The sequence below is a fragment of the Bos grunniens genome, chromosome 20 (genome assembly GCF_055505025.1).
Source record: "Bos grunniens cultivar Pamir isolate PY7600 chromosome 20, Bosgru_T2T1.0, whole genome shotgun sequence".
Lineage (NCBI taxonomy): Eukaryota > Metazoa > Chordata > Mammalia > Artiodactyla > Bovidae > Bos > Bos grunniens.
In genome coordinates this window covers 24,171,851-24,192,839 of record NC_141184.1, presented here as the reverse complement: position 1 = coordinate 24,192,839, position 20,989 = coordinate 24,171,851, and the positions used below count along the sequence as shown (strand labels likewise).

The 20,989-nt window shown below is 37.0% G+C and overlaps 1 long non-coding RNA gene across 1 annotated transcript in view; it reads right to left on the bottom strand.

Annotated features, from left to right (window-relative positions):
* Positions 1 to 20,378: 20,378 nt before the first annotated feature.
* The window catches only part of LOC147350162 (uncharacterized), a 28,740-nt gene continuing 28,129 nt past the window's right edge, over positions 20,379 to 20,989 (bottom strand). Inside the window, exon 3 of the long non-coding RNA XR_015149093.1 lies at positions 20,379 to 20,971. This is a non-coding gene — a long non-coding RNA (uncharacterized LOC147350162). The remainder of the gene's footprint in view (positions 20,972 to 20,989) is intronic.

Here is a 20,989-nt window from a genome sequence, read left to right as displayed (position 1 = left end):
ATTTACATTTGTCATAACTTTTCTTCCAAGAAGCAAGTGTCTCTTAATTTCATGGCTGCAGTCACCATCTGCAGTGATTTTGGAGCCCAAGAAAATAAAGTTTGTCACTGTTTCCATTGTTTCCCCATCTATTTGCAATGAAGAGATGGGGCCGGATGCCATGATCTTAGTGTTTTGAATGTTGAGATTTAAGTCAAATTTTTCACTCTCCTCTTTCACATTCATTAAGTGGCTCTTTAGTTCCTCTTTGCTTTCTGCCATAAAGGTGGTGTCATCCGCATATCTGAGGTTCCTAATATTTCTCCTGGCAATCTTGATTCCAGCTTGTGCTTCATCCAGCCTGGAATTTCACATGATGTACTCTGCATATGTGAAATAACAGGGTGACAATATACAGCCATGAGGTACTCCTTTCCCAATTCAGGGTGATAATATACAGCCTTGACATACTCCTTTCCAATTCAGAACCAGTCCCTGTTCCATGTCCGGTTCTAACCATTGCTTCTTGACCTGCATACAGATTTCTCAGGAGGCAGGTAAGGTGGTCTGGTATTCTCATCTCTTTAATTTTCCAGTTTGTTGTGATCCACACAGTCAAAGGCTTTAGGGTAGTCAGTGAAGCAGAAGTAGATGTTTTTCTGGAATTCCCTTGCTTTTTCTATGATCCAAAAGATGTTGACAATTTGATCTCTGGTTCCTGTGATTTTCTGTATGCATATTGAACATCTGGAACTTCTCAGTTCACATACTTTTGAAGCCTCGCTTGAAGAATTTTGAGCATTATTTTGCTAGAGTGTGAAATGAGTGCAATTGTGCGATCATTTGAACAAGCATTGCAATTGCCTTTCTTTGGGATTCAAATGAAAACTGACATTTTCCAGCACTTTGGCCACTGCTGAGTTTTCCAAATTTGCTGGCATATGGAGTGCAACATTTTCACAGCATCATCTTTTAGCACTTGATAGAGCTCAGCTGGAATTCCATCACCTCCGCTAGCTTTTTTCACAATTATGCACTGATATTGTTACATGTGCATTTTTTCTCCTTTGAGATGAGATGTTGTTGTTCAGTTGCTCAACCAAGTCTGACTCTTTGCAATGTCATGGACTGCGGCATGCCAGGCTTCTCTGTTCATCACCAGCTCTTGTAGCTTGCTCAAATTCATGTCCATTGAGTAGATCATGCCATCCAACCATCTCATCCTCGGTTGTCCCCTCCATCTCCTGCAATCTTTGCCATCATCAGAGTCTTTCCAATGAGTCAGTTCTTCTCATTAGGTGGCCAAAATATTGGAGTTTCAACTTCAACATCAGTCCTTCCAATGAATATTCAGGACTGATTTCCTTTAGGATTGACTGGTTTGATCTCCTCGTAATCCAAGGGACTCAAGAGTCTTCTCCAATATCACAGTTTAAAAGCATCAGTTCTTCAGCGATCAGCTTTCTTTATAGTCCAACTCTCATAACAGTACATGACTACTGGAAAAATCATACCTTTGACTACACGGACCTTTGTTGACAAAGTAATGTCTCTGCTTTTTAATATATTGTCTAGGTTGATCATAACTTTTCTTCCAAGGAATAAACATCTTTTAATTTCATGGCTGCAGCCACCATCTGCAGTGGTTTTAGAGCCCAAGAGAATAAAGACTGTCACAGTTTATATTGTTTTCTCATATATTTCCCATGAAGTGATGGTACAGGATGCCATGATCTTTGTTGTTTGAATGCTGTATTTCAAGCCAACTTTTCACTCTCCTCTTTCACTTTCATCAAGAGGCTGTTAGTTCTTCATTTTCTGCCATAAGGGTGGTGTCGTCTGCATATCTGAGGTTATTGATATTTCTTCCAGCAATCTTGATTCCAACTTGTGCTTCATCCAGCCTAGCATTTCACATAATGCATTCTGCATATAAGTTAAATAAGCAGGGTGACAATATGCAGCCTCGACATCCTCCTTTCCGTATTTGGGACCAGTCTGTTGTTTCATGTCCAGTTCTAACTATTGCTTCTTGTTGCAAAAATTCTTTAGTTCTTCTCCTTTTGTCTCTAAACATGTCACTGAAATAAATACTTTTGTGGACTGCCACATTTAATTTTGTCTTCTTTTTAATTTCTCCTCTAGTTTCAACTATTTACTTTCTTTCTTGTTTGGGTTATCCATTAGTTTTAATCTTTTATGAGCACCCTTATTTATGTCTTTGAATTCCAGCCTTTATCTTAGTATGTTTTAATTTAATTAATAAATGGTTCTTGCAATAGCATTTGTTACATTTTTTAAAACTACTATTTTCATTCAAAAGCAGAGACATTACTTTGCCAACAAAGGTTCGTCTAGTCAAGGCTATCGTTTTTCCTGTGATCATGTATGGATGTGAGAGTTGGACTGTGAAGAAGGCTGAGCACTGAAGAATTGATGCTTTTGAACTGTGGTGTTGGAGAAGACTCTTGAGAGTCCCTTGGACTGCAAGGAGATCCAACCAGTCCATTCTGAAGGAGATCAGCCCTGGGATTTCTTTGAAAGGAATGATGCGAAAGCTGAAACTCCAGTATTTTGGCCACCTCATGTGAAGAGTTGACTCATTGGAAAAGACTCTGATGCTGGGAGGGATTGGGGGCAGGAGGAGAAGGGGACGACAGAGGATGAGATGGTTGGATGACATCACTGACTTGATGGACGTGAGTCTGAGTGAACTCTGGGAGTTGGTGATGGACAGGGAGGCCTGGTGTGCTGCGATTCATGGGGTCGCAAAGAGTCGGACACGACTGAGTGACTGATCTGATCTGATCTGATTTTCATTTTTATTTACATCTAAATGTATTCCAACCTTGATTTGATCTCTTCTTTGATTTATTTAAAAATGGCCATTAAAACTGTTGCAGTTTTAAACTATTTTTCACTAGGTGTCATGTTATTTTTTAAGTTAAATATATTGGCACACATTATCAGTGTTATGTGGTAATGTTTGCTTTGGGGCTTCCCAGGTGGCAATAGTGGTAAAGAACCCACCTGCAAATGGAGGAGACTTAAGAGATGTGTGTTTGATTCCTAAGTCTGGAAGATCCCCTGGAAGAGGACATCACAACCCACTTCAGTATTATTGCCTGGAGGATTCCATGGACAGAGGAGCTTGGTAGGCTACAGTTCACAGGATCTCAAAGCTTTGGACCTGACTGAAGTGACTTAGCATGCATGCACAGTGTGTGCTTTATAACAGACTGGCTAACGGTACTCCACAGACAGAGTCCAACCCCAGCCCTGACTGATAAAAAAGTTTTATTAGAACCCGGTCATATCTATTGATATTCATGTTTTCCGTGGCTGCTTGTACACCGAAACAGCAGAGTTGAGTTGTTTTAATTGAGAACACATGTCAGGCAAAGAAGAAAGTATTTACTCTCTGGAACTTTACAGAAGGGAAATTCCTGACTTTTGTTAAATAATGTTTTCAAACATGATAAGACTTGCTTAATGGAATAATATATAGAATATGTAGTTGTATATACCTGTCCAGTATTTTTGCTGTAAGGTTTTTCTTTCTTTCTTTTTTTTTTTTTCTTACTGTAAACATTTTTTGCTGCAGCATTTCCACTACAAAAATTTTGCCATTGAAAGATAAAACAACTGGTTGATTCTCTTTGGTTTGACAGTTTGCTTTCAACTTATTGAAATGCATTAGCATATCTTCCAGTAACTGACATTACTGATAGCTACATCAAATTGACGGATGAGGATGATTTACCCAAGAGTTGGTTTCTTATTTTGAACATACTACATTAGAAGAAAAGAAACTAAGGAGCATAGGTGAACTGACATCTCCCAATGAACTTTGAAATGTCTGTTAGTGGAGGTATGACAATATGAGAAGAAATAAACAAGAACATAGAGGTTTTTACAATGCAACACAAGGCTCAGTTACAAATATGAATTTGAGTATGTGGAAACTGATATCTCTCTTAATGAAGAAAGAAATTTTAGCAAGAAAGAAAAAGTGTGATGCTGAACAAAGAGATGAATCAACAAGCAAAAGAATAAGACAAACCCAAACCAAACAGAATAACCACCAAAACCCCCAATATACAAAATACTATGAATGAAAATTTTGGAAGACAAGTGTTCAGGTTTAATACACAGAAAATAATCAGTTACTTGTACAGTGTTTCCATGAATCCATACACATTTCAAATGTATTCAAGTATTTTGTATTTTGCAAGAGTCTTTTTAGCTTTGCCATTCATTTCTCATATTTCATTACAATATTTTAATTATCTTTTATATTTTTGTAATTTTATCATTTATGACAAAACTGCCTTATGACATTAGTCAGGTGGTAAAAATGTTTGCCGCACAAATACTTGCATCAAAAATGGCACCACGTACTGTGAAAGTGCTAGAATGTTATTTATGTTCCCATGTATGCTTGAAAATTACTGTTATATGTTGTCTTGTATATTTACTGATTGTGTATGTTCTCAGTTTTTCTATGAATTACATAAAACAACACACTTATGATAGGTGTGAACTTCTTTATCTCAATTATTTTAATTATACTTTTGAGATATTATTTTAGAAGTGTGAGAGTTGAAAATTAAGATTGCTGTCACACTTTTAACACTGCCTTAAAAGTCTTTCCTTTTTGATTTCATTAGAGCTACAACATCTTTTTTGGTCTTTATTACCACATTTCATCATATATATGAACATATATATTCATTATATATATATATATATGTATTTCTATATAAATAAGATATACTTTAGCCATTATTCATATAAACAGGGCATAGCTGCAATTGTTTAAACAAATCTAAAAATATATATTTTAAATGAAGAATTTATTTAGTTTGTATCTAATTTGGTTACTGATGTATTTATATGTAAACTTAAACTACTTATTTTATTCTCTCTACTTCATTAGAGGATTTCCCTTGTGGTCCAGTGGTTGAGACTCCACACTGGCAATGCAGGTAGCATGGGTTCAATCCCTGGTCAGGGAACTAATATCCTACATGCTGTGCAATGCTGCCAAAAGATTTTTTTTTTTTAAAAAAAGGGCTTCCCTTGTGGCTCAGCTGGTAGAGAATCCACTTGCAATGTGGGAGACCTGGGTTCAATCCCTGGGTTGTGAAGATACCCTGGAGAAGAGAAAGGCTACACACTCCAGTATTCTGGCCTGGAGAATTTCATGGATTGTACAGACCATGGGGTGTCAAAGAGTGGGACAGAACTGAGCAACTTTCACACTCCATTAGATGTGCCTAAATGTGTGTGTGTCCATCTTCTTATTTTTCAGTTTTCATTTATTTTGTTTTCTATGTCTGATTAACTTTTCTTGAGCAGTTATTATATACTCTTTCAAACTTAATTAGTAATTTTCATAGATATGTTAATTTTATAAAATGTAATGTAAATAATAATTATACTATATTTTATAAAGATACAACTTCAAAAAGGTCTCTAACTCTGATGATAGTTTTTCCAAATGACATGTAAATATTGTAACATAATTTAGTTTTCCATTTCCAGCCACTTGCTGGAAATTTTTTCCATTATAACATATCAGATCACTCAAGTTCATCTCCTATAATTTCAAATTCATTTTTAAACAAATAAGATATATTTGTTTTTCAATTGTTTCATCTGATTCCTGTCCACAGTGGTTTTTTTCTCTATGTGGTTATTGGTTGTTTCATTGTGACTCAATGTTCCTTTATCTGTGCTAATTTTTGAAGACTTAACTCAAAAGATTTCTCTTTAGTAATGTCATTCTGTCACCTTCTTGGTATCATTATTATCTCAAGATCACTTTAAGTCATCTGATTGGATTATACTTTTAGGGGCCAGTATAACACAATGAATTCAGATCCTAATGTCTGTTTTTGTATTTTCTGGAAACCTTTACTATCCTTCCAAAGAGAATGAAGAAGGCTGTATATTGTCACCCTGCTTATTTAACTTATATGCAGAGTACATCATGAGAGACGCTGGGCTGGAAGAAACACAAGCTGGAATCAAGATTGCCGGGAGAAACATCAATAACCACAGATGTGCAGATGACACCACCTTTATGGCAGAAAGTGAAGAGGAACTAAAAAGCCTGTTGATGAAGGTGAAAGAGGGGAGTGAAAAAGTTGGTTTAAAACTCAACATTCAGAAAACAAAGATCATGGCATCTGGTCCCATCACTTCATGGGAAATAGATGGGGAAACAGTGGAAACAGTGTCAGACTTTATTTTCTGGGGCTCCAAAATCACTGCAGATGGTGACTGCAGCTATGAAATTAAAAGACGCTTACTCCTTGGAAGGAAAGGTATGACCAACCTAGATAGCATAACGAAAATCAGAGACATTACTTTGCCAACAAAGGTCCATCTAGTCAAGGCTAAGGTTTTTCCAGTGGTCGTATATGGATGTGAGAGTTGGACTGTGAAGAAAGCTGAGCACCGAAGAATTGATGCTTTTGAACTGTGGTGTTGGAGACGACTCTTGAGAGTCCCTTGGACTGCAAGGAGATCCAAAAAGTCCATTCTGAAGTAGATCAGTCCTGGGATTTCTTTGGAAGGAATGAAGCTAAAGTGGAAACTCCAGTACTTTGGCCACCTCATGTCAAGTGTTGACTCATTGGAAAAGACCCTGATGCTGGAAGAGATTGGGGGTAAGAGGAGAAGGGGACGACAAAGGATGAGATGGCTGGATGGCATGACTGACTCGATGGATGTGAGTCTGATTGAACTCTGGGAGTTGATGATGGACAGGTAGGCCTGGTGTGCCACGATTCATGGGGTCACAAAGAGTCAGACACGACTGAGCGACTGAATTGAACTGAACTGAACTGATATAAGTCTTCCCTTTAGTGTTTTGTGGGCAAACTAGGGGCAAATAATAGAAGTATAATAAATTATTTTAATTATTGTTCCAAAAAATAAGACTCATCCTACATTATTTAAGGTATTTCATCTATTGTTTCATATTTCAGCTTCCTAAAAATTTAACAAAATTATGGGCAATGAGATCTCTTCTAGATATTTGCACAAATGTTCAGTTCAGTCACTCAGTCATGTCCGACATTTTGCGACCACATGAACTGCAGCACACCAGGCCTCCCTGTTCATCACCAACTCCCGGAGTTCAACCAAACTCATGTTCATATAGTTGGTAATACCATCCAACCATCTCATCCTCTGGCATCCCCTTCTCCTCCTTCCTTCATCTTCATATCAGGTGGCCAAACTATTGGAGTTTCAGCTTCAACATCAGTCCTTCCAATGAACACCCAGCACTGATCTCCTTTAGAACGGACTGGTTGGATCTCCTTGCAGTCCAAGGGACTCTCAGGAGTCTGCCAACAACACAGTTCAAAAGCATCAATTCTTTGACACTCAGCTTTCTTTATAGTTCAACACTCATATCCATACATGACCACTAGAAAAACCATAGCTTGACTAGACGGACCTTTGTTGGCAAAGTAATGTCTCTGATTTTTAATATGCTAAGTTAGTCAAAACTTGCCTTCCAAGGAGCAAGCGTCTTTTAATTTCATGGCTGCAATCACCATCTGCAGTGATTTTTGAGCCCCAAAAAATGAAGTTAGCCACTGTTTCCACTGTTTCCCCATCTATTTCCCATGAAGTGATGGGACCGGATGCCATGATCTTAGTTTCCTGAAAGTTGAGCTTTAAGCAAACTTTTTCACTCTCCTCTTTCACTTTCAAGAGGCTTTTTAGTTCTTCTTCACTTTCTGCCACAAGGGTGGTGTCATCTGCATATCTGAGGTTACTGAGATTTCTCCCGGCAATCTTGATTCCAGCTTGTGCTTCCTCCAGCCCAGCGTTTCTCATGATGTGCCCTGCATATACATTAAATAAGCAGGGTGACAGTATACATCCTTGACGTACTCCCTTTCCTAAATGGAACCAGTCTTTTGTTCCATGTCCAGTTCTAACTGTTGCTTCCTGACCTGCATACAGGTGTCTGAAAAGGTAGGTCAGTTGATCCAGTATTCCCATAACTTAAAGAATTTTCCACAGCTTTTTGTGATCCACACAGTCAAAGGCTTTGGCATAGTCAATAAAGCAGAAAGAGATGTTTTTCTGGAACTCTCTTGCTTTTTCCATGATCCAGCAGATGTTGGCAATTTGATCTCTGGTTCCTCTGCCTTTTCTAAAACCAGCTTGAACATCTGGAAGTTTGTGATTCAGGTACTGCTAAAGCCTGGCTTGCAGAATTTTGAGCATTACTTTACTCACGTGTGAGATGAGTGCAATTGTGCGGTAGTTTGAACATTGTTTGGCATTGCCTTTCTTTAGTATTGGAGTGAAAACTGACATTTTCCAGTCCTGTGGCCACTGCTGAGTTTTCCAAATTTGCTGGCATATTGAGTGCAGCACTTTAACTGCATCATCTTTCAGGATTTGAAATAACTAAACTGACATTCAATCACCGCCACTAGCTTTGTTTTTAGTGATGCTTCCTAAGGCCTCCTTGACTTCACACTCCAGGATGTCTGGCTCTAGGTGAGTGATCACACCATCGTGATTATCTGGGTTTTGAAGATCTTTTTCGTACAGTTCTTCTGTGTATTCTTGCTACCTCTTCTTAATATCTTATGCTTCTGTTAGGTCCCTACAATTTCTGTCCTTCATTGTGCCCATCTTTGCATGAAATGTTCCCTTGGTATCTCTAATTTTCTTGAAGAGATGTCTAGTCTTTCCCATTCTGTTGTTTTCCTCTATTTCTTTGCATTGATCACTGAGGTAGGCTTTCTTATCTCTCCCTGTTATTCTTTGGAACTGTGCATTCAAATGGGTATATCTTTCCTTTTCTCCTTTGCTTTTGTCTTCTCTTCTTTTCATAGCTATTTGTAAGGCCTCCTCAGACAGCCATTTTGCTTTTTTTGCATTTCTTTTTCTTGGGGATGGTCTTGATTCCTGTCTCCTGTACAGTGTTACAAACCTCCATCCATAGTTCATCAGGCATTCTGTCGATCAGATCTAGTCCTTTAAATCTATTTCTCACTTCCACTGTATGATCATAACGGATTTGATTTAGGTCATACCTTAATGGTCTAGTGGTTTTCTCCATTTTCTTCAATTTCAGTGTGAATTTGGCAATGAGGAGTTCATGATCTGAGCCACAGTCAGCTCCTGGTCTTGTTTTTGCTGACTGTACAGAGCTTCTCCATCTTTGGCTGCAAAGAATATAATCAATCTGACTTCTGTGTCGACCATCTGGTGATGTCCATGTGTAGAGTCCCTCTTTTGTTGTTGGAAGAGGGTGTTTACTGTGACCAGTGCATTCTCTTGGCAGAATTCAATTAGCCTTTGCCCTGCTTCACTCTCTACTCCAAGGCCAAATTTTCCTGTTACTCCAGGTGTTTCTTGACCTATGAAGGCACAATTTACCTTTTGCTCTCCTTGAAATTTGATAACAAAGTGGTTTCCATGGAACCATTTTATTTCAAAATACTAATACAATTGACAGATACAGAAAATGGAGGTAAGGGAAAGCAAATTTGATCAGCAAAGGTCATAAATGAATATCTCTACCTTAGACGATGTTATGATAACTAGATGAAAGCAGAAAACTATAAATAATATGAATGTAATCCCATAATTTCACAATTATACTGAAAATATCAACTAATAGTGAAACTTCTCTTTTAACACTGAAGCACACTAGACAATAGTATGTCATTTTTTTTTTTTTACATTTACAAAGTGAAAAGCATGAATTCTTACCTAAGGCAATAGATGTCTAACAAATCTAAAAGGAGAAATGGAGAATAATTTAAGGAAAATGAAGACATAATTACTTCTTATACTTAACGTCTACTTAATAATATCATTTAAAAATTAATTAACCAACAGATTTTTGGCAGCCAGTTTGCAAAAAAACAAGCATATTTCTTTTTCTAATATCAAAACAAGGGGGAAATTATAATGAACCTCTAGAATGAGAAAATAAAGTACATAAACATTCAGTTACACCTAGGATTGTCAAAAATTTGGTAAAAATATTTGAAAACAAATTTTCCAATTTAATACTACATAAGAATCAATTTTGCTATCATTTTACATTTCTGCTATATATTAAACACTGACTTCAAAAGTTTAAGACTCCAAGGACCCAACTTTCTTTAATAGCTTTAATCTTTCTAGTCTGTTAAAATATCTAACCATATTTTATTTTTACAATAAGTGAAGTTAGCAAGGAAGAGATGTTTCTTTTAATTCCTGTTTTAAAAACCTAAAATCAAAACTAAATTTATTAACTTAACTAATATTTTCATATTATGCTTGAAATAATGAGTGCAAAACTACAGGGAAAAGAGTCTCTAGGCCTCTGAAATACAAAGCAGTGGAATGCATAATCTAATCTGGATTCAAATAGATAGGTAAGCCAATATCAATATTTCTATCAATCTAGACATGTGGAAGGGTTATGGATCACATCCTTAGGCCTATGTGTGTATGGACAAGAAAGACTAGAAATCTTATCTAGATTTACATTCAGCAATGATTTACTTGTTAGAGCAACTGCTTGGGCCAGATAAAATAAAGCACATGAAAATTATTTTGTAAACAAGAAAATACACATTTTTCAGGTAGACATGTGCTGTAGCAGAGACAATAAAAGGAATACATAAATATTAAACTGATCAAAGCAAGTCCAAATTTATGCTTCAATTTTCATTTCTCTAATTTGCTCCTGAGATTATGAAGAACTAAAGCACAGCTCTTCTTCAAATGTTATTCAGACTTCTGTCAGTTGTGGAATGCTAGCTATAGCCAGCCAATGCTAAATATAGTCCGTGAATAGGAGTGAGTAAAAGTAGAAAAAAATCCTTCCCCTTGCAGCTCCTGTCCCAGTGTCTGAGTAAGGCATCAATTAAAAGATCACACAAAGTAATTTACAATTAATGCATGTGGGAGGGAGGTCCAAGAGAAGGGGATATGTATGCATATAGCTGGCTTCACATGCGGCCAGGTGGCATTAGTGATAAAGAACTCACTTGCCCATTAAGGAGATATGAGATGCGGGTTTGATCCCTGGGCCAGGAAGATCCCCTGGAGGAGAGCATGGCAAACCACTCAAGTATTCCTGCCTGGAAAATTCCATGGACAGAGAAGCCTGGCTGGCTACAGTCCACAGGGTCACAAAGAGTCGGACAGGACTGAAGCAATTTAACATATATACACATAGCTGATTCACTTCCTTAAACAGCAGAAATTAACAAAACACTGTAAAGCAACTATATTCTAATAAAAATATATTTATTGCCACAAGCCCTTTCCTTAAAGGGGACGTTTGAGGTGAGAATTAAAAAATGAGTAAGGGTTAAGTGAATATAGAAACAAAAGATAAAGTTCAATATTGGGAAGGTGTTTGGCAATGACAAGGTAACTGAACATGGCACTGGTACTTGTGAACAAGGAACAAGAAATATTCCCTACAGATGATGCAAAAGTGGTATGTAAGGATAGAGCCTTCATCCCAAGTACAATGAGAATCTGATGAATGGTTAAACAGAGTGAAAACAATACAGATTTTTAAATTATGTTGCTCTTCACATTGGAACAGAAAGAGTGATGGAGGAAAAAAATGTATGAATGCACTGGGTAAGAAACTATCTCACCTTAAAGATGCATGTGATTTTTCAGTAATTAAGAACAGATGGAAAAGATTATCTTTCCAGTACTTTCTAGTTCAAGCAGGTACATAGATAATCCTCCATTCCCAGCAACTGAGAGAACGGCTTCTTGACCTTAGTTCAGTCCTGTTCCATCGCGTTATAGGTATGCTGTGTGTGTGTTAGCTCGCTTCAGTTGTGTCTGACTCTGCAGCCCTGTGAACTGTAGCCCACCAGGCTCCTCTGTCCATGGGATTCTCTAGGCAAGAATACTGGGGTGGGTTGCTATGCCCTGCTCCAGGTATCTTCCTGGCCCAGGGATCAAACCCTCGTCTCTTACATTTCCTCCATTGATAAGTGGGTTCTTTACCACTAGCTCACTTGAGAAGCCTGTATATGTATGCTACTACCTACTCAAACATATGGAATGCTGGTGTTGGTCCAATATGCAGCAGATCATTGCATTTCACAATCTTCTGTAAGCAACTGAATGTGTCAACTGAAAGAACAAAACTTACATAGACTAACTATGTACTACAGAAAAACACAAATTAGGGACTATGTGCCAGTAAATCAAGAGCCACTTTGAAGACAAGCATCAACTTCATAATAGACTCTCAATAAATGATAATGGAAATAGTGACTCATCTATTAAAGGTAAATATACACCTATGTTTTTCCATGATAATGCAAAAAGACTCATAGGTGCAAAAAAATTTGCATGCCTCTCAGAGAATTTTAGCCCTAACTATAAATCCAATAAGAGTATTTCATTGTTTACATAAGAGCATTAAAGAAAGGTTATCTATGTTTGATGGTCAGAAATTATTAGCCAGATAATATTTTTAGTAGACTTGATAATAGAGTAAAGTATAGAACTATTCAGACCAAAGAAAAATAGACAAGATGGGGAAAACATGTATACCTGTGGTGAATTCATGTTGATATATGGCAAAACCAATACAATATTGTAAAGTTAAAAAATAAAATTAAATTAAATTAAAAAAAACAGAAATATAAAAAAATAAAAAATTAAATAAAATTAAAAAATTAAATAAAAAAGAAAAATAGACAAGAAATCTGTGGATATATTGAAATTGTGTTCAATAAGATTATTCCACTGAAAAATTTTTCCTTGACTGACATAATATATGTGCCTCAAAATACTCTTTATAATAAAACTGGCATAATCTTCAATCTTCACAACAATTAGAAATTACTATATATTTTGTGTTTTGACTTTGAGAGATCATTTGATTTTTTAAGTATATGTATTTATATATCTTTAATTAAGTTAATGTCAGAATTGAAAAACACAATATCATCCAAGGATAAAAGAATAGTTTTCAATTGGTTGAAATTACATTAATTCCTGATTCTTTGAAAGCAAAAGGGTCTGTAAAAATGTGACATTTTGCAAAGTAAAATAATCAGTTTTGAATATCATGTCTTCATTATCATACGTCAGTTTGTATCCATTGGCTCTAAAGTTTATTTATAGACTTAAGAGCCTCTTTGGAATCATTTTATGATAGCAGAAAACTGAATCAATAATTTTGATGACTCCATTGTGTCTTGATTTCACTGGTGGAAGATTATAAAGGAGAGGGGCAGTTTGTCATCACTGTTGAACTCTTACAAGCTATGAACTGTCCTTTTCCCCTAACATATTTTTAATTTTTTATCAGAGTGTAGTTGATTTACAATGTTGTGTTAGTTTCAGGTGTACTGCAAAGTGTATCAAATATACATATCTCAAAACTTTTTTAGATTATTTTCCAATACAGGTCACTACAGAGTATTAAGTAGAGTTCCCTGTGCTATATATTAGATTCTTATTTGTTATCATTTATATAACTAATGTGTATATATCAAACTTCCAATTTTTCCTTCCATTTCCTTATGCAGTATCTCTAAGAAACACAATGGCAAAGAATGTTCAAATGTTCAAGCTACTGTACAATTGTGCTCATTTCACATGCTAGCAAGGTTTGTTAAAAATCCTTCTAGCTAGGCTTTAAATGATCTGAGAACTTCCAGTGTACAAGCTGGGTTTAGAAAAGGCAGAGGAACCAGAGATCAAATTGCCAACATTTGTTGGATCATGGAGAAAGCAAGAGAATTCCAGAAAAGCAACTGCTTCTGCTTCACTGGTCTGAGCCATCATGGCTCAGATGGTAAAGTGCCTATAATGCAGGAGACTCAGTTTCGATCCCTGGGTCAGGAAAATCCTCTTGAGAAGGAAATGGCAACCCGTTCCAGTACTCTTGCCTGGAAAATCCCATGGACCGAGGAGCCTGGTAGGCTACAGTCCATGGAGTAGCAAAGAGTTGGACACGACTGAGATACTTCATTTTCTGCTTCATTGACTATGACTCTACAGAGCCTTTGACTCTGTAGTTGTTGTTCAGTTGTGTCTGACTCTTTGCAACCCATTGGACTGCAGCACACCAGGCTTCCCCGCCCTTCACCATCTCCTGGAGCTTGCTAAAACTCATATCCATTGAGTTGGTGGTACAATCCAACCACATCATCCTCTCAACAGAGGTGACCTTGTCCTCTCCCCTTCTCCTCTGGCCTTCAATCTTTCCCAGAATCAGGGTCTTTTCGAATGAGTCCATTATTTGCATTAGGTGACCAAACTATTGGAGCTTCAGTTTCAGCATCAGTCCTTCCAATGAATATTCAAGACTGATTTCCTTTAGGATTGACTGGTTGGATCTCCTTGCAGTCCAAGGGACTCTCAAGAATCTTCTCCAAGACCAGAATTCAGAAACATCAGTTCCCCAGTGTTCAACCTTCCTTATGGTCCAACTCTCATATCCGTACTTGACTACTGGAAAAACCATAGCTTTGACTAGATGGACATTTGTTGGCAAAATAATATCTCTGCTTTTTAATATGATATCTGGGTTGGTCATAGCTTTCATTCCAAAGGGAAAGCGTCTTTTAATTTAATAGCTGCAGTCACTATCTGCAGTGATTTTGAGAAAAAAAAAGTGTCACTGTTTCCATTGTTTCCTCATCTATTTGCCATGAAGTGATGGGACCGGATGCCATTATCTTATTTTTTGGGGATGTTGAGTTTTAAACTAGCTTTTTCCACTCTCTTCTTTCATCTTCTGCTTCTTGACTGTGTGGATCCCAACAAACTGTGCAAAATTCTTAAAGAGATGGGAATACCAGACCACCTTAGGTCAAGAAGCAAGAGTTAGTACCAGGTATTCTCCAAGCAAGGCTTCAGCAATATATGAACTATGAACTTCCTGATGTTCAAGCTGGTTTTAGAAAAGGCAGAGGAACCAGAGATCAAATTGCCAACATCCGCTGGATCATGGAAAAAGCAAGAGAGTTCCAGAAAAACATCAATTTCTGCTTTATTGACTATGCCAAAGCCTTTGACTGTGTGGATCACAATACACTGTAGGAAATTCTGTAAGAGATGGGAATACCAGACCACCTGATCTGCCTCTTGAGAAATTTGTATGTAGGTCAGGAAGCAACAGTTAGAACTGGACATGGAACAACAGACTGGTTCCAAATAGGAAAAGGAGTTTGTCAAGGCTGTATATTGTCACCCTGTTTATTTAACTTATATGCAGAGTACATCATGAGAAACGCTAGACTGGAAGAAGCACAAGCTGGAATCAAGATAGCAGGGAGAAATATCAATAACTCAGATATGCAGATGACACCACCCTTATGGCAGAAAGTGAAGAGAAACTCAAAAGCCTCTTGATGAAAGTGAAAGTGGAGAGTGAAAAAGTTGGCTTAAAGCTCAACATTCAGAAAACGAAGATCATGGCATCCGGTCCCATCACTTCATGGGAAATAGATGGGGAAACAGTGGAAACAGTGTCAGACTTTATTTTTCTGGGCTCCAAAATCACTACAGATGGTGACTGCAGCCATGAAATTAAAAGACGCTTACTCCTTGGAAGGAAAGTTATGACCAACCTAGATAGCATAATGAAAAGCAGAGACATTACTTTGCCAACAAAGGTTCGTCTAGTCAAGGCTATGGTTTTTCCTGTGGTCATGTATGGATGTGAGAGTTGGACTGTGAAGAAGGCTGAGCGCTGAAGAATTGATGCTTTTGAAGTGTGGTGTTGGAGAAGACTCTTGAGAGTCCCTTGGACTGCAAGGAGATCCAACCAGTCCATTCTGAAGGAGATCAGCCCTGGGATTTCTTTGGAAGTAATGATGCTAAAGCTGAAACTCCAGTACTTTGGCCACCTCATGTGAAAAATTGACTCATTGGAAAAGACTCTGATGCTGGGAGGGATTGGGAGCAAGAGGAGAAGGGGATGACAGAGGATGAGATGGCTGGATGGCATCACTGACTTGATGGACATGAGTCTCAGTGAACTCCAGGAGTTGGTGTTGGACAGGGAGGCCTGGCATGCTGCAATTCATGGGGTCGCAAAGAGTCGGACACGACTGAGCGACTGATTTGATCTGATCTGATCTGATGGAGTAATTAGTTCAGTTGAGTTACTCAGTCATGTCCAACTCTTTGTGACCCCATGGGCTTCAGCACACCAGGCATCCCTGTCCATCACCAACTCCCAGAACCTACTCAAACTCATGTCCATGGTGTTGGTGATGCCATCCAATCATCTTGTCCTCTGGCGTCCCCATCTCCTCCTTCCTTTAATCTTTCCCAGCATCAGAATCTTTTCCAGTAAGTCAGTTCTTTGGATCAGATGGACAAAGTATTGGAGCTTCAGCTTCAGCATCAGTCCTTCCACTGAATATTCAGGACTGATTTCCTTTCAAATTGACAGGTTGGATCTCCTTGTAGTTCAAGGAACTCTCAACAATCTTTTCCAACACAACAGTTCAAAAGCATCAATAATGGACTGGTTTAAAGTTGGTAAAGGAGTGAACACAGCAAGGCTGTATACGATCAATGTGCTTATTTAACTTACATGTAGTGTACCTCAAGGGAAATGTTGGGCTGGATAAATCACAAGCTGGAATCCACATTGTCAGGAAAAATATCAACAACCTCAGATATGCAAATGATACCTCTCTAATAGCAGAAAGTGAAGGGGAAGTACAAAGCCAATTTATAAGGATGAAAGAAGAGAATGAAAAAACTGGCTAAAATCTCAGCATTCAAAAAATGAAGACCATGGCATCTAGTCCCATCTCTTCATGGCTAATAGAATGGGAAGAAAAAATGGAAACAGTGACAGATTATTTCCGCCCCCCCCCCCCCCCCCCCGCCTTGGGCTCTTAAATCACTGTGGACAGTGTCTGCACCAATGAAATTAAAAGCTACTTGATTCTTGGAAGGAAAACTATGACAACCTAGACAGCATATGAAAAAGCAGAGACATCACTTTTCTGACAATGGTCCATATAGTCAAAACTATGATTTTTTCCAGTAGTTATATATGGATGTGAAAGTTGGATCCCAAAGAATGCTGAGTACTGAAGAATGGAAGGCTTCAAACTGTGGTGTTGGTGTAGACTCTTGAGAGTTCCTTGAGCTGCAAGGAGGTCAAACTAGTTAATCCTAAAGGAAATCAACCCTGAATGTTCATTGCAAGGACTGATGCTGAAGCTGGAGCTCCAGTACTTTGACCTCTTGATGTGAAAAGCTGACTCATTGAAAAAGACACTGGTGCTGGGAGAGACTGACAGCAAAAGGAGAAGGGGACAACAGAGGATGAGATTTTTAGATAAAATCAGTGACTCAATGGACATGATTTTGAGAAAACTCTGGGAGATAGTGAAGCACAGAGGTGCCTGTCTTGCTGAAATTCATGGTTTTTCAGAGTCTGACTGAAAAAAAAAAATTTCCTTACCCCTTAATAATCATATTTGTTTTCTACATCTGTAACTCTATCTCTGATCACTATTAGAGAAATATAAATCAATACTACACAGTGAGGTATCAGTTCCCACCACTCAGAATGTCCATCATTAAACAATCTGTGAAGGTTAAATTCTGGAGAGGATGTGGAGAAAAGGGAACCCTTTATACCGCTGGTGGTAATGTAAATTGGCATGGCCACTTTGGAAAACAAGTACAGAGGTTCCTTAGAAAAATAGAGCTAACATATGATTTAGCAATCCAACTCCAGGCACATATCCAGAGAAAACCATAATTCAGAGATACATTCACCCCAATGTCCATTGCAGTACTATTTACAACAGCCAGGACATTAACTTAGACATAATCATACTAACTTTTAAATTTATTTTATTTATTTATTTTTTGGACAAACCGTGAGGCATGTGGGATCTTAGCTCCCTGACCAGGGGCCGAACTCACATCCTCTGCATTGGAAACTCAGAATCTTAACCACCAGATCACCATGGAAGTCCCAATAACATTTATTTTAAATGCATATCTAGGGCTTTTGAAAAATTGTTGTAAAGTGACAAGCAAGTCAAAATTCTAATAAATATTTACATGTTTATAAACTTGTGCTTTTTGTTGTCATTTTTTGTTTTGCTTTTTTTTTTTTTCCTGAAGCACCAAGATGCAGGCACCTTCCCTGACATTACACTGTGATGAGCATATCATGTCAACTCAGGATTAAAATCTACAACTTTGTCAAAAGTGTCTTTTCAATGCAAATCCAGAAGTCCAATCAGACCATTTAAATATATTGACACTTGTAATAGAACACTTCTTTTTTCTTCATTTTGTGCACTATTCAATCACTATTTCTGTATTTCACTATTTCTCTATCACAAATGTCTAATTCTCTAGTTTCAAGAATAATTAAATGTAGCTAATTTATAAAAATTATTTGAGGTATATTTATTCCACATTTTTGATTATCAAGAGTCACTATAGTTAACTATATTAAAATGGGCAAGAATTCAAAAGTTTGAATGATTACCAATTCTTACACCCCTACTAAAGTATTAAATTAATATTGTCTAATCTTCCAGTGAACTCCAGGAGTTGGTGATGGACAGGGAGGCCTGGCGTGCTGCGATTCATGGGGTTGCAAAGAGTCAGACACAACTGAGCGACTGATCTGATCTGAATCTTCCTAATATTGCTTTTCTTAGAAAGATGACAAAATATTTTAACATGAAAATAAGAATGAGTATCAAACTGGCTGTCCTGAATATCATGTACAGTCAAAACTGCTAAGGTGTATAAATTATACTTTAGTGACCAAAGCAATTTTAATGACATTTATATAAAGAGCTAGATCAGAAGAATGATAGTGGCTAGGCAGCTTTTCAATGATAATTATTAGGTTATAAACTTGCAGCATATATTTTGATTTTTGATCATTTTAGAGAAATCAGAGCATATTATAATGGTCTTGTTGATAACAACTTAGCTGACTGCTCAATTCTTATTTTAAATGTCACTAACAAAACATAAACCTATTTAGAAGTCTAAATTTTATACAGAAAATTACTTTTAATTCTATACATCACTGCAAATGCAGCTCAATATACAAATACCATATCTATCTCTCTGTCTATCCACCTATCTAACCTCTGTCGGTCTGTCTACTTTGTTTTAAAGCAATATCCTTGAGGAATTAGTGAAAAGTTACAATACCTTTATTTGGGAATGCTGAAAATGAAACAATGTAAGTAAAAGACTTTTTGAAGTGAACATAGGTGTAGAGATTGGATGTAAAATTAGGAATCACTTTGAGGGATGAATCCATTTTGATGCATTAGTGCCCATCCTTAAACCAAATTAATTCACTCCTTAGGACTATAACTCAAAGTTCTGTCAAAAGCCTTGCAAGCCTAACATTACATGTTCCCATAAGCATTGCACTTCTTACACACCATCTGCACCTGTGTCTATGGTGAAATTACACAAGGAAAATGTAAGCACAGTGGGTAAAAGATAGCCTACAAAGACAGTATAAAGCTCAACTTAGAGCAATTTGGCTTTGCTGCATACAGCTGGGAAGTGAAAGCAGCAGATGGGTTATGTTGACTTCCTGAAATCAGAAATGAGATGGTTTATATCTAACAAAAATTTGCATAACCTTTAAGCAAAGGCATTGCAGGCTTTGCAAATGATAACCAGAAGAATAATAAGGTGACATTCTTGAAAGTATATACTGACAATAGTATAACTGACAAGAAGTTTGTAGACACAATTAATTACAATTTAATTTTAGTTTTTAAAGGGGGAAGGTGCCAATAATTGAGATCAATACTCATTTTATGTCACAAAGCTTACCTTACAAATGAATTTTCTTATCTGGGTATAGAATATGTAGGCTATAATTATATAGAATATATAGGCTATACTATAATTGCTAAATATAGCAATTATTTCACTAAAATGGAATATTTAATCAAGTAACTAATAAAAACTCAAGAGCAGCAATATTTCACTTGTTTTTGTGTGTTTTGCTCTCTACTTTTGTTTTGAGCTATACTGCTGCTGGAGTCTAAGGACAGACAAAAATGGCTGATATCTGACAGATTGAATTTACAAACTATGTTTAACATTGGCTTGTAAAAAGACTTCAAAAGAACCCCATTTTCTGATAAGGGTTTGATCAGTGATAGAACAAAGTTAAAGTACATGATTTAACTTCTTCTTGAAATAGAATATCTCTCTATTATACAGTGAACATTATATAGTCTCTTCTCAGAGTGCTATATCAAATTAAATTAAATATTTAATTTTGTTCATTTTGGAAACAGGTGTATCACTTTTTTTTCTGTGAGTTATATTCAGGAGCTATAATCAGCCTAACTGCTGCAGATCAAAATTTATATAGCTAAGCAATATCCTTTATTTATGACAAGGAGTTCAAGTTTTACAAAATCACTTAAAATACTTTCAAGAGATGCAATTTTAGGGACTACGTATTACTATACTATTACTTGATTTTAGTTGCAGTGTAGCTTGTAAACATTTTCTAATTCTTTCCTGCTTTGGGTGTTTATTTGGTTTTGCGTCACCTCCTGGTGTCTCTGAGAGGATCAAAGAGGCCAGGATCGAATGCTAAGTGGTTTCCTGCATTTATCATTTCCTCCACCAAAACCATTTTGGTATTCCTGGTTTTTATCTTAGTCACTTGAAAATCTATATAAATGAGATTCCCTCTTTAACTGTCCTTTGATTTCTATGGCAAAAATAACTTTTCCCCCTATCAAGAAGGAAATGTTAGAGGGTATAGGACTCTTGTGTAATAAAAAATGTCAAAATACACATTTCTCAAATTAGTTTCATATTCCACAACCACCCATCTCTGTTTTAATGGTCATTTGGCTGTCTGGAATCAGTATCTCAGCCCATTTGAAACTGTTTAGTCCTTGGGAAAATTGCTCTGCTGTTCTTTCTCAAATGGTTCAAATGGAGCAATCATTTTCAAGGTGATCTTGAGGTTTTTGAAAGA